The 15522-nt window shown below is 37.7% G+C and overlaps 1 protein-coding gene across 4 annotated transcripts in view; it reads left to right on the plus strand.

Annotated features, from left to right (window-relative positions):
* Window positions 1-15522, plus strand: part of SCAF8 (SR-related CTD associated factor 8) — a 284935-nt gene that overhangs the window by 153863 nt on the left and 115550 nt on the right. For 2 of the 4 annotated variants that reach the window (XR_011974667.1, XR_011974666.1), the window contains exon 21: window positions 15079-15129. The exons of the other annotated variants lie outside the window; for them this stretch is intronic. The gene's annotated coding sequence lies outside the window, so the exon portion shown is untranslated. The remainder of the gene's footprint in view (window positions 1-15078; window positions 15130-15522) is intronic. 4 annotated transcript variants of the gene reach the window in all.

The raw sequence follows: 15522 nt of genomic DNA on the forward strand, positions 1-15522 counted from the left end.
ATCATTCATTCAATTGTGTCTGACTGTGTGTGAACTCATAGCATTCCACGTCCTTCTATTCTTCAATATCTCCTGAAGTCTGTTCAAACTCATATTCATTGCTTCTGTGACACTATATATCCTTCTCATCCGCTTCCATCCCCTTCTCTTTTTGCTTTCAGTCTTTCCCAAAATCAGGGTCTTTTCCAATGAATCTTGTCTTTATTGGCCATTATGTGGCCAAAGTCTTCAAACTTCAGCTTCAGTATTGGCCTTCCAATGAATAGTCTGAATTAATTTCTTTGAATATTGACTAATTTGATTTCCTTGTTGTTCAAGGGACTTTCAAAAGTCTTCTCCAGTAACACAATTGGAAAACTTTGATTCTGTGGCTTTCAGCTTTCCTTATAGTCTAACTCTCATAGCCATACATTACTACTGGAAAAACCATAGCTTTGACTGTATGGACCTATATATGTTTTTAGCATGCAGTCCAGATTTGTCTTAGTTTTCCCTCTAAGGAGTAAATATCTTTAAATTTTATGGCTGTATAGTTACCATCTGCAGTGATTTTTGAGCACAAGAATATGAAATCTGATACTGCTTCTATTTCTTTTCCCTTTATTTGTCAAGATGTGAGGAACCAGTTGCCATGACCTTAGATTTTTTTTTTAACCTTCAGCTTCAAACCAACTTTTATACTGTCTCTTCCTTTGCCCTTGCTAAGAGGCTTTTTAATTCTTCTTCATTTTCTGCCATCAGAGTGGTATTGTCTGCATATCTAAGATTGTTGATATTTCTCCCAGCAATATTATTTCTGGTTTTTTATTTGTCCAGCCTGGCATTTCATATGATGTACTCTGCATATAAGTTAAATAAATAAGGTGACAGTATACAGCCTTGTCATACTCCTTTCCCAATCTTAAACCAATCAGTTGTTCCATGTTCAGTTTTAACTGTTGCTTCTTGCCCTGCATATAGGTCCCTCAGGAGACAAGATGATGTGGTACTCCTGTCTCTTTGAGGACCTGCCACATTTTGTTGTGATCCACACAGTCAAAACATTTAATGTAGTCAAAGAAGAACTAGATGTTTTTCTGAACTCCCTTGCTTTCTCCATTATCCAGTGAATATTGGCAGATTGGTCTCTAGTTTCTCTGCCTCTTCAGAAACCAGCCTGCACTTGTAATAATTCTCAGTTCACATATTGCTGAAGCCTAACTTGCAGAAGTATCTTAAGCAGAACCTTGCTGGTATAAAATTACCATATTTGGCTTTGGCCCTTCTTTAGGATTGGGACATCAACTGGTTTTTTCCAATCCAGTGTCCACTGTTGAGTTTTCCAAATTTATAGCATATGAGTGCAGCACATCCTTTTAGGATTTTAAGTAACTCAACTGAAATTCCATGTGCTGGAATGACCTCTCTGTCTTGACTAATTCTCTGTGGCATAGCTCATGGTTTCTTTGAGCTACACAAGCATCTCTATCACAACAAGGCAGTGATTGGGGGGGAGGGTCAGTGTACTGACGAAAAAGTTAATATTGAATATGTATGATACTTGTAGCAGAAAGTATTTTGATTTGTTTTGGTTTTGTCACCCCAAAATCAAGGATGTGATTGGATTTAGGGAGAACCTGTATATAATCCTTTTATACAAGTAGTAGGGGCATCTAATTATTTTGTTATCATGAAATTTTATTTGAATTTTTATTGGAGGTTATTTTCAGGAAATAGCTAATCCCTCAGTAAATGAAAAAAGTCTTTTAACATGCTTTCAGTTCCCCAAAATTCCCCATGTTCCTCAAAAGGGAAGATGTCAAACACATCCTTTGTATATTGTGATTAATAATTGAGTAGAATATACTGTAATTAGACTGTAGGCATCCAGGTTTATTATACAAAGTAGGTTTAGTATGCAAAAATACTTCTTTGTGATAATATTCATTTTGATACATACATTAAGAGTTTCAAAGGGGTCAACCAACCTCATTCTCTCTCGTTAACTTCTCATCATCATTTCTGTTCTGTGATCACCTAGATCTTTTTTTCCCTGTGTAATTTTGTTTTGGTGAATGATACGAGTATAATTTTTTTTTTAGAAGGTAGCAAAGTGAAGGTGACTGAAGCATGATAACCTGATGGCATGATAAGCAGGAAATGGACCTCATTTTGCTGTTTCTCTTTTCCTACCTACCAACAATCTATGTAGTAATTTTAAGTGACTCTTACTTGGACAGGGTGGACAAGTAGGGTGGACAGTCCATCCTTCATGAGACTCAGTTCATGAAGCTAGGAATGGTTAGCCTGAAGTAAAGTCTCTGGATATATGATAGCTGTCTTCAAGTACTTGAAGGGGTGATTTGTTATCATTATGCTCTTCATTAAACTGTGGTAGCTTCCTGTTACATTCAGAATCAAATATAAAATCTTCTGTTTGACTTTCAAAACCTTCCGTAAACCGACCTCTTAATACCTTTCTAGTCTTCTGTAACGCCAGTGGGATACCCACAACAGCCACACTATTCATATGTATTTCCAGCTTAGATTCATATGTATTTCCAGGTTACATTCGCAAAATATAAACTCTTCCTCAAAGATGAAACCAAGACATTTTTTCAAACACCAGGAAGCCAAATCCATCATAGTAACAAAGAAATCTGTACACATCATCAATGCAGGGAGCACTGCCATTCCCCAGTTTTCCCTCCATCAGGCCTCCCTACAAACAAGCTCCCTTAGGCAAAAGCATTACCTTTCTCATAGCTAGTTGCTTTGTCCTGCTCTACTCTGCCTGCTCTCTCTCTCAGCCCCACCTCACTCTCTCTCAGTTCTGCCCTTCTTGCTCCACCCATTCGGCAAGCTCCTCCCACCATGGGCTTCATGTGACTCAGGCTGTGGGCTGGGCCAAAGCCCAGAGCAGGTCACGTTTCTGGATCTATTAAGGGGCAGGGAAAATCTTCAGATTCCCTTACCGTTGCATCTTCCACATAACCCCCTTCTGTGTATTCTGTGATCTAGTGACATTGGACCTTGAATTCTTTCCCTCCTCACCTTTCTCCCAGCTTCTCTGCTGTCGTTCAAGTCTCAGCAAAAGTTCCACGGTCTGCAAGAAGCCTTTTTCAGTCCTTTCTGTTAGTGCCTTCCCTCTTACTACCTTTGACATATATGGGGAAAAAAACACATACATGTACATATATGTGTACGTGTATTTGTGTGTATATGTGTGTGTGTATAAATAGATATATATGTTGTTTGTATATAGTTGTTTGAGTAGTTTTTTCCATAAGACTGTGAGCTCTTTGACTGCAGGTATTTTTATTGTTGTTTTCTTTTTGTATACCCTTATCTTAGTACTGTGCCATGCAAACTAGTCCTTAATAATTGCTAACTGACTGACTGATCTATGGAAGAGGACCAGACTTGTTAAGTTTGTCATAACAGGAAAAAACCAGGAGAGATGGATGGAAATTGCAAAGAGGCAAACTTGGGCTTGATGTCAGGAAAAATACAATAATGAGATCTGTTTAGAAGTGACAGGAAATAGTTGACTCCTCTTCCAGAGACTTGATGACTACTTGTTGGATATATTAATAGCAGGAATTCTTTTTCCAGTGTGGGTTAGTCTAGGTAGCCACTCAAGTCCTTTAGTATCTGTGATAACATGATTAATAATTGAATAGAATATACTGCAATTAGACTGTGAGCATTCAGATTTATTATACAAAATAGGTTTAGTATGCAAACTACTTCTTTGTAATTATATTCATTTTGATTAGGGTTTCCAAAGGGTCAACCATCTTCACTGCCTCTCTTTATTCCTAACTTTCCGTCTTTTGTTAAACGTATCAGCATCCTTCCTCTCATCCAATTTTATAACCTTAGATTCATCCTCCACTCTCCTTTCTCTCTCATTTGCCAATATACAGTCAGTTGTCAATTGTCAGTTCTATCTCCACAGCACCTTTTGCCTCTGCCCTCTCTAAATTCACGTGACCAACATCCCAGTTCAGGCCCTCATCATCTGCCTCCTGGCCTATTGCAATAGCCTCCTAATTTGTCTCCCCATTTCCAGGTTATCCCTCCCCCAATCCATATTTCACAAAGCTCCAGTCCCTGTGGCTTCTGTGATAAAAATTCAGTCCCTGTGGTTGGCATTTAAAATCCTTCAAGGTTTGGCCCCATCCTGTCTTTTGGGACTAATTTAATAATTCTGGTGGACAACTAACCCCTCCTATTTACTATTCCCCATATGCAGCATCCTCTATTTTTGTGCACTAACGGTTCTCCATGTTTGAAATGTTAGCCCTCCTCACCTCCACCTGTTAGAATCTCCAGCTCTCCTCAAGACATGGTTCAAGTGCTACTCCATGATTGCTCTGGTTATCAGTTCTTCCACTCCACCCCTTCTCCATAGCCTTCCCTCTCCCAACACACAGTCTGGTGAGATATAAGCTTCTTAAGATCAGGGGGTATTTTGTTTATTGCTTTCTATCTCAGTTCCTGACACTTAATAGGTACTTAATAAACACTTGGTAGATTTCTAGCATGCTCAGTAACTAAGAAAAGACATTAGTTTCAAAGTGAAACGTTTTTCTCCCTCCTCAGGTGTAGGTTTGGTCATATGCTGGGAAGTAATCATTTTCCTTGAGTGAGAACTCCCCCATTTTTTCATTAGAGAATTGTTCCTGTAACTTAAACACCTTGAGGACAGATAGGGCCTGATGAAGAGACTTGCACATAGTTGTTGCTTAATAAATGTTTATTGAATTAAACTGAATTGAATAGAGTAGGAAATAGAAATGATCATTTATCTTCATAGACCTATATTATATTATTATTTGTATTAAATGAATTTGATGCTTAGGAAGTGAATCAGACATTTCTAGAAAATTTATTTTTAATATTGGTCTTGGAAAGATTCTGTATGTATATAGCAAAAGATTTGTGTGGGGGATATTGTAATAAACAAGTAGGGATGAGATTGGTGGCTTAAGTGGCACAGTGGATAGTGTTGGGACTGGAATCAAGAAGACTCATCTTTGTTAGTTCAATCTGACCTTAGACACTTAGTAGCTATGTCACCGTAGGCAAGTTACTTAACTGTTTGCCTCAATTTCCTCCTCTGTAAAATGAACTGAAGAAGGAAATGGCAAATCACTCCAGCAGCTTTGCCAAGAAAAGCCCAAAAGAAGTCATGAAGAGTCAGACATGCCTGAAAAACGACTAGACAAAGGTGTCTTAGTGAAAAATCAGTCAATCAATAAGCATTTATTAAATGCCTTCTGTGTATGATGTACTTTGGTAGGTGCTGAGGATAAAAATACAATAAATGAAACAATCCCTGTTAACAGAGAGCTTACATTCTAATGGAAGACATGAGAGCACATAGAAATATTTGCAGGATAAATGAGAATAAACACAAATAAATTCAGTATAGTTAAATACAAGGTAGTTTGAAAGATAGGGTACCAACAATTGAGGGGATCATGAAAGGCTCTTGTAGAAGATGGTGCTTAAGCAAGGTCTTAAAGGAAAAGGAAGATTCTCCGTGTAGGAGATAAGAAGGGTGTAAGTGCATTCCAGACACAAAATCACAATTCTTTCACGTTGTCCAGTGATGGTCTATATCTCCAGCTTCCTTTTATTTTTTCTGAGGATTTATGAGGGAAGTGATGTGTGTACATGTAACTTTTTTGGTCTGAAACATCAGGGAAACAACTTCTTAGCAGGCCCTATTCCTGAACACTTTATTCAAGGTAGCTTTGACACATTTGACACATTCTAATTTGAAGATTTGATAAGAAATCAGAATTTTTTTGAGATTCCTAATTAGGAGAATGAAGGATAGCACAGCTTTGATCATGCCATGCTTTTAGAAAGTTAAGAATTAAAGAATCCATCTCAATTTTCAGAATTTGGGGACTAGATTTACATTTTTTAAAATGTATACTCTGTTAACCCAAAATACTTTTCATTACTTTTTCTTCTTGGCCTCTGGAAATATTGGGATGCTCCTCCTGCTTGACATGAAATAAAAAACATTCAGGTGTCCCAACTCCAAAAAGCTTAAAAATGGCTGTTCTTTTGGATCAAAGGCATGACTGTGTACTACTGTATTCCAGTGTATTATTCCATACCATGTTTGTTATTGTGTAACTATAGCTTACATCCTCTTGAGCATTACTATTAAAAGACTAAAATAGCTTTTTTGTAGCTATCAAAATACACCAATGACAAGGCATTTTTAAGTTCTGGAGTTCAAGCTTTCATAGGGGAGAACTCAAAGCTGGTCCCAAAAGAGTTGACCTTTACAGTACTGCATTGATCAAAGAAAACAAACACCATGATTTTAGGCAGACATTGTGTTCATCCTTCGTTGGTGAAGACCATGCCATCAGAGAAATGATGACACGACTTGCACTTGACTTTGTTTTGAGTGAGGGAAGGCTGTGCAAGTCACCAGCCTCACTTCTCCTCCAGAGCCATCTGAATCCAGTGACCAGATATTCCTCAGGATGACTGGAGATGACCCAAGATGCACTGGGAGACCTTGGGCCTTTTAGGCCAAGGTCTTTGCAGGCACTCACTTAGGGTGAGGCAATGCTCATTCATTGAATAGGGCTGTTTAAGAAGTAGCCAGGACATGGCCCAGTTAATGAGGTCAAGAAAAAGAAAGACATCAGGCTGAGTGGGAAATAGCAACAATTACTATTGATAATCACTTTCAAGCTAGGAGGGTCCAGAGAAACCCTCAGGCAGGGCCCCAACGGAGTCCCAGTTTCAGGGTGCAGTAGGTTTAAGGTTTTGGGAGAGGACAGGATGGAGGACAGGAGAGAAGAGGGAAATGGGAAAGGAGCCAGTAAAACTGAAGTCAAATGGGCATCTTTTGGCCATCCAAGTTTACCTTCCTTTGGAGAGGAGAAGGAAGGAGAGGGGGAGGCAGACAGGAGAGGAGGAGGTGAGTTACCCAGCTAGCAATGGGCCAGCTGCATCTACTCACAGGGTTGTGTTTGCCCTTCGTTGCTGAAGAAGACCATGCCATCAGAGAAATGAGGATATGACTTGCACAAAACTGTTTTGAGGGAGGGAGGACTGTGCAGGTCACCAGCCTCACTTCTCCAGAGCCATCTCTTAGGCAAACAAGGTCAAAAGAAAAATAACCAAAAGCTCTGAATAGTGCAATAACCTGCAGAAAACTCTCAAGTTGGTTTTCATTTATTTTTAGCTTAGGGAATGATGGAAATTCTCATAATTTGTGAGAGCCTCTTAGTGTAAGAGACTCCTAAGCCAGGAAGAACTGCGTTTAAGGCCTGCCTGTGCTATATGCTGCCTATATAATACTGTGTGACTGTAGGCAAGTGCTTAATGTCTCAAATTTTCAGAGGAACTACAGACTAACATTCATAAAGAGAGGCCCCTCACCCAGGAGTTCCTTATACTAATAAAAGTGCAGGCCTGGTCCTTATCCACAGTATAATAACTGATTTTCCTCAAAGTAGTAAATAGTAGAAATTGGGTTAAAAGGATGTGGTGTGATGATGGAAGAATGCTAATTCTAATTTAGATTGCTAAATCTATTAATGCTAACTCTAAATTAGTTTGTCCCTTCATTTTCTTACTTCTCCCCCCCACCCCTTATTTCTTCCACTATATTTTAAAATATCTGATAATCACTTCTCTGGAAATGTTTTTCTGTAATACAGTCTAAGCATTATTAAGCACCTACTATTTGCTAGTCATAGTACTAGTCCCCTGGAATACAAAGAATAAAAGAAAAGCCTTTGCCCTCAAGAAACTTACATTCCACTGGAGAAACTAACAAACCACTGTTAAGACTTTGATCTCTCTCTCTCTCTCTCTCTCTCTCTCTCTCTCTCTCTCTCTCTCTCTCTCTCTCTCTCTGTCTTCCCCTCCCTCTCTCTCTTTCTAATAACCATTTATATTACAGTAACTATTTTGGAAAATCTTTAATTCTTTCAGTATGCTATGGCTGCCTTTAACTATATTGCTTCTATAGTCTACCCCATAATATCTTGGTGTCAAGGGAGTATTATCCTCCAAGCAGAGAAATATAATATGTAATACTTGCCTGAGCACTTTACAATATTTCCATATTTTCAGGTAATATGTTTGCTATTTATATTAGAGCATCAGGCATTTCTAGAAGAGTGACAGTGTGGTGTGGTGGAAGGAAGCATTCAACTTGTCATCATTTTGATTCTTGCAATGGGACTTGTGAACAAGTCACCTTAGCCCTGCATGCCTCAGTTTAATCATCTGTAAAATTGGGATAGTAAAGCCTCCCTCACAGATGAGGAGCAAATGAAATAATGTGCATTAAACACTTTGCAAACTTAAACCACTAAAATATCAGCTCTCATTACTGTACCTTCTAAAGCTATATAAGGAAAAGAACTGGACCTGTGATATCAGTGGTTTAGGGAAATCTTGGATAAAGAAGTTCCCTCAACCAATGCAGGTCAGCTGCCTGAGGTGCTAAGGGGTAAGCTGCCCCAGGAGATTGTTAGCTCCTTGAGGGCAGGGACTGTCTTTTGCCTCTTTTGGCATTACCAGTGCTGAGCACAGTGCCTGGCACTATGGAGTTGTATCCAGGTTTTTCTGATTCCATTGCCAACTCCATATGCTGCTCCATGGCGCTTTTCATTTGTCACTGTAGATTTAATACCCTGCATAATTGTATCCTTACCATCATTTTAGAATAACACTGTTAGTACAATATAAACAGGTCTCTTTTTAAAGTTGCAGACTTTAAAGAGAAAATGTACTGTAACTTTGTTTGGACAGTCATCCATTTACAGCATTTTTCCAAAGAGCTAGCTGTCATCTTGGGGTTATGTTTTCCCCAAACCAGTTAACAGTAATCTTATATCTAATGGTCTATAATGTATATATACTATACATAATAACCATATATAGTAATAATTGCTTGCTAGAAAATGGGTAACTTATAAATACCACCAGCATTATAGGATTCCCCTATAACTATAATATCACTCAGTACAGCAAAAGTTACCTGGAAATTAGCATGTTTCTAATTCTTATCATCTCATTTCCCTCATCTTTCAAATGGATACAGTAATACTTACACTACTTAAGGCATAAAGTTGTGAAGAGTTCATTTTGTTCAACATAAAATGGTGTATAACTTTAGGCCATTGCCAGACTTTTCCACCTTCAGATAATTTTAATAATTTTTCAAAGGCCAAACTTCTCATTAATCTGCGTAGTGCTTTTCTTAATAAGCGTCCCACTGTCATTTATCATAACAGACCTGTGGCAACATCATTTTATAGTAATGATATTATGTTATAACTAGACTCCATTTTAAAGTCATGAAACCCTATTATAACCTTGTCTGACCAATCATTTTTTAGGACTTTTCTCCAAATAACTAATCTGTCCCCTTGTAATATTCATTTCATAGGCAATCATGTTTCCCCAATCCAGTTAACATTGGCCAGCCATAATATTCCACTAGGTAAGCAGGATATGTCTGTGCTTTTCAGTCTGTACATTAGCTAAATCCCAAATGTCACTGTAAATAGGTTACCTCCCCATACTGAGAAGATGGCTTGGTTCTTCTGGCTGACCCACAGAAATACAGATCTAAACTGAAATATGGTCAAAGTGTTCACTTTGACCTAGAGTAAACCCCAGGAGTCTTGGTCATCTCTAGGCGGTTCCTTCCCCTCATTCAATTATAAACTTGAGAACAGTATCTCTGTCTTGTCTGTCTTTATATTTCTTGTGTCTGGTATAAAATAGTACCTGGTATATGTTTTCGAAATGAGTTGGTATTTTATTCCAGGTAGTCACAGCTTCTGGATAGACAATCAAAGGATTTGCATATATTCTAGAATTCACTCAGAATAGCTCCTATGATACCAGACTAACCTAGACTTCAGCTCCATGATTCCTTAACTCCCAGGACATAGGGTCAGTACTATTAAATACATTAGCAACCTTATAGGTTAGATAAGTTTAAGGAATAGCATAATTCTGAGAGATATACTTTTGTTTTTGTTCCTTGAGTAACTTCTCAGATTGTGAAAGGGTCACCAAAACAGAATCGTTGTGTGACATGAATTTTTGTTGTACTTGTTTATTTTTATTTTACTTCTTGGCAGTACTTTAAAATTACATGCTTTCAGCATACTGCACCCCATCACCAATATACTCTCTCTTATTTTGTTGCATTCTCTGTGTTGCATTCTTCAGATGTAAGGCTGTCTGATGGCAGAAAAGAAGTTTTATAATGCAGTTGAAATGCATTTTGTAGCTTATCTTAGTGTGGTTTCTCAAAAGAGGTGGGATAATAAAAATTGTATTATGGGGAAATTTATACTCTCTGTCTTCTGCCTGTACACCAGTAGAGGTCACTGTGTGCCTAAGAAAGTCAGGCTAATACAGGTTTGAATGTGATGAGGTGGGTATTTAGAACGTCTTTCACTTCTCTTAGAGTCATTCTTTCCATCCACTTCCCACCCCAAAAGCCAGAATTTTCTACTTGTGACCAGAAAGTGTCATTTTACTGCATAGTAGTAGCACACCTAGAAGATTTGGAAATTGGGTGGATTCATGGGTGAGCTTTCCCTTCAATTCTTGGGTGAATTAACCAGCTTAGCACCTGCAGGGATGATCTATAAATATCATGGGTAGTTTTTTTTTTCACATCTATTTCTTACATTGCTTCATATTACATCTGTTAGAGATTTGTTTTGCTTAGCAAGTACCTTTTTTTTTAAAAGAATATAAATACATATGAGAATATCAGTATTCCAACATCTTACATCTTACAAAGGTGACTTCAGAGAAAATTATTTCAAACCTGCTTAGTGGAGCATGATCTGATGGTCAGTAGTATGGGGTTCAACTTTTTAAAAATCATATTGCACTTTATTGTGCAGGTGATTAGATTAAATAATATTTAATAGCATTCCATCCCCCAGGTACTTCAGTGAAGTACTTTCTAAGTGGATCTGGTTCCATGAGTTTATTGCTACTGGTGCCCGATCTGATTTTGTTAACATCAGTATGGTAGACAAAATATGTAAATATTGCTTTCAAAAAGTAAATGGGGTTCCTGCTTTATACCCTGTATTTCCCTTACCAGTCTTGTAAAATGGTAAAAAGAATTTAGAAAAGTAAATAAAATTGCAGGCAGGACCTAATTTATGTGCATTTGGCAGTACTAGTTTTGTGATCCTGGGTTAGTCAGTTAACTTCTCTGACATTTTAGTTTCCTCATCTAGAAAATGAAGGAGTTGAATTCAGTGTCTTGTAAGGTACCCTCTGACTCTAAATCTATGATCTTGTGCTATTCCCAGTAAAATATGTTTCTTGAAGTCAGAGACTATGCTACTTTTTATTCTTTTATCACCAACACCTAGTACAGTGACTCGTATATATTAAGCATTTAATTGCTTGTTGGATTTTATTTTTACCACTTCTTATAATTGTATACCACTCCAGTGACAGTTAATCTACAAAAAATCAAATTCTTCCTTTTAACCCAGCATCATAGGTTTTTATTAACTATATCTATGTATGCATGTGTATATGTATATATATATATAAGATATATATGTATATATCTGTGTATGTGTGTATACTTCTTTTGTAGTTTATGAATAACTTCTTGTTGTTTCATGTGTGTCTCCCTATTTTGCCCAGTCTGGAAGTGCAGCAGCCACTCACAGATTAGCATAAGACCTTTGACTTGCTCCCTTTCCAACCTGGGCCAGTTTGCCCTTCTTAGGCAGCCTCATGACCCACCATAGGCTTAGCTCATATTGCAGCTTAGAACTTCCAGGCTCAAGTGATCCACTAGCCCCAGGTATCAGGGATTATAGGCATGTACCACCATGCCTGACTTTATGAATCATCTGTACAAGAATTTTTATGTTCTCTTTCACTCAAAGATCCCCAGTTTAGTTAAAATGACCAGGGTTTGAAAGTTTGTTGAGGTTTTTTTGACAAATTTTATAACTTACACATTCAAGCCACTACTTAATTTCTTGTTTCCGTATCTAGACTAATATGTGTAATGTATTTGGTTTCAATCACCCAAGCAGAAAAGTTTTAGAACTTTTAAATATCTATCTGTGTTATGTAAGAAGGCCATGCTGTTACTTTCAGATCATATAAAATTAAACCTACCTCATATAAAGTCACTTAGGATAATGGATTTAAAACTGGTTAAGATCAGAGAGGTCATCATTTCAACCTTCTCCTGTTACAGATGTGGAAACTGAGACCCAGAGAAGTTAAATGACTTGACTTAGGTCTCACAAGTATTAAGTAGCAGAGAAGAGGTACCTTGACACCAGATCAGCCCTCTTCCCATTGTACCATTTTCCTTCTCCTGTTATACACTAACTCATGTGAATTCAGAGGAAAATAAATATACAATACACCTTTTAAAGCTTTCTTTCTCTCTACCACATGCATTTAGAATCAAAGTCTCAGAGTTTTAAAGGTCATCTAGGTGACACAGTGGGTAGAGCGCTGAACCTGAAGGGGGGAGGGTTAATCCTCCTGAGTTCAAATCTGGCCTCCACTTTCTAGCTGTGTGATCCTGGACAAGTTACTAAACCCTGTTTGCCTCAGTTCTTCATCTGTAAAATGACCTGGAAAAGGCAAACCACTCCAGTATTTTTGCCATGAAAACCACAGAACAGGGTCACAAAGACTTGGACACAAGTAAAACAGCTGAACAACAGCAATAAATACCACCTATGCCTGAGCAATGTTCCTAGCCTCAGCCTTCCCCTGTCATTCATAGTTCTGCCTGAATGTGACCAAGGAAACCAAGGCTAATATTTCCTCTGTATGATAGTCTTTCAAATGTGCAAACATAACAATCATTTCCTCGCTGTGTCTTTGGGCTCAACATTCCCAGTTCTTTCCATTGATCTTCATATAGCATGATTTTGAATTTCAACATCGTCCTGGTTGCCTTGATCTGGATGGTCTAGTTTATCAGTGTGCTTTTAAAATATGGCACCTGAACACAAACCTATATTGAACTTACAGTCCCTTGACGCTCTAATACTTTTTCCTATGAACTGCTATATAACTACCCCTCACTATTCTATTTCAACTGATTTTAAAAAATTGACATGTAGAACTTTATATTTATTCTTCCTAAAATTTAATTTATTAGATTTGAGCCATCATGTCAGCCGATTGAGATCTTTTAGCATCCTGATTACATCACCTTAGGTATTAGCTGTCCTGTTCAACTTTGTGCTATATGCATATTTAATAAACATACATCTATGCTTTCAACCTAGTCAGTCCTCCATGTAGCATCTTTCCAGGGTTCACTGCCCTAACCTGCATATACAGTGGCAGGCTAAATCCCCAAAGGGTGGATGATTACTTCTCCCCTTAGGATTTTCAGAGTAACCCTAAAGACATGGGGTATCTGGTTCTCAGGAACCTACATTGATGTATTTGCCCCTCATTGCTTATTAGGTAGGAGCCTCAATTGGCTTTTAGAAAGAGTATTTACTAAACAGGTATAGCAGGTTCTACTGTTATAAAAATATTCCCTCCCTCAGATGTTGCCTTCTCCCTTTTACATACACAAAGTCCCCAGGAAGAATAGACTCAGATTTAGGGAGCACATATAACTAAAAGATATGCTCACAACTCTTGGTCATTGGAGTCTTCATGAACTTTAAGGTTAGCTCTTTGCTGACCTCTGAAGGTTAGTGTATTTATAGTCTGGAAGCTGCCCTTCCTTGGTGTGTTCAGTTTATACTTAACTTGTCTGTCAGCTCCAGACAGAGATACTATTGTCTATCACAGCTGTTCCTGAAATACTTTCACTTCCTCCTTTCTCTCCTTCTAAAGCAATTTTGTCTCAGGAGTCCTCTGTCACTGGATTGCACCAGCGCTCAAGTAGTCCCAGTGGGGTAACAGTTGAAATCCCAGGCTAACTTGCTTTTTTTATCCCTAATCTGCAGGGCTTCGCTATTTCTCTTAACCAATTACAAAACATTTCCTTTGTGGTTTTATCTCTTTCCATCAAATCACCAATGCATTTTACTCTTTCAAATTGATGAAGGATTTATTTATATCTGGTTTGCACCTTTAATTGATTTATTGAGTTAATCCAGCTGGGTTTTCCAGGATTACATTAATTGGAGTCAGTGTGGAACTACCCTTACGTAAAAGTGTTGAATGTCACAGGGCCAAGGATAAATTCTTGAGGTACTTCACTAGAGGTCACTCTTCATCTTGATATTGATTAATTAATCATTGATCAATTGATCATCATTCTTTAAGAATGCCATTAAACTAGTTTCAAATGCAAACTGTGCTAAGATGAAACCTGTAACTCTCCATCTTGTCCACAAGAATATCCTAAGAAATTTTGTCAAATGGTGTGTTGAAATTCAAGTGTAGTATTTCTGTAGTATCATCTCACCTATCTCCCTAACTCCCTGCCAAGAAAAGAAATGATATTAGCCTAGCATAACCTATTCTGGATGAAGTTATGTAATCTTCTAAGTGTTCCTTCCTTCCTTCTTTCTTTCCTTTCCTCCCCTTTCTTCCTTTCTCTACCCCCTTCCTTCCTTCTGTCCCTTCCTTTCTCCTTCTTCTCTCCCACTCTGGTCTCACCTAGGCTACAAGTTTAGTGGCTATTCACAGTAGCCAGTGACTCTGCTGACTGGCATGGAAGCTGGGACCTGCTTCTTTTCTGGTCTTGGCTGGTTAACGTTTCCTTAAGCACCCTGATTCCAGCTCCTAGGGGTTTACCATATTGGATCAGAATTTAGTTCAGACAACCAATAAGCTTTAGTCCGAATGCAGCTCAGAACTTCCAAATTCAAGCAGTTTTGCTAGTCTCAGCTTCTTTAGTAACAGAGACTAGAGATATATTCCATCATGACCAGCTCTCCACTGTTTTTTCAGTTTCCCGTTTATCTGTTTTTCCTCTAATTTTTAATATATCCTCTTTTGTGCTTATTTTAGGTTTGTTCATTTGTTGGCTTTCTAATTTTTAAAATGTATATTCAGTTCATTAATCTTCTCTTTTTCTATTTTGTTAATGTATGTTTGTAGGGATATGATTTTTCCCCTGAGGACTGCTTTAGCTGCATCCCAGAAATTCTGGTATGTTGTTTCATCATTATCATTTTTTTTCACATAATTATTAATTGTTTCTATGATTTGTTCTTTGACCCATCATTATTTAGGATTTCATTGTTAAGTCTCCATTTGACTCTGTGTCTTTTGTTTGTGGCCCCTGAACCAGTGACTGTTTTTATTACATTATGGACTTTAAAGGATTTATTTACTATTTCTGCCTTTTTACATTTGTTTGCAATATGTCTGTGCCCTAATAATTGTTCAGTTTTTGTAAAAGTTCCATGTGGTGTTGAGAAATATATCTATTCTTTTGTAGTTCCATTTAGACAGTGCTATAAGTCTTTTTGGCTACAATTTCTTCTGTAATTTGTTCAGTTTCATATTTTCCTTTTTGTTTACGTTTGTATTAGACTTATT

This window comes from Notamacropus eugenii, chromosome 2 (genome assembly GCF_028372415.1).
Source record: "Notamacropus eugenii isolate mMacEug1 chromosome 2, mMacEug1.pri_v2, whole genome shotgun sequence".
Taxonomy (NCBI): domain Eukaryota; kingdom Metazoa; phylum Chordata; class Mammalia; order Diprotodontia; family Macropodidae; genus Notamacropus; species Notamacropus eugenii.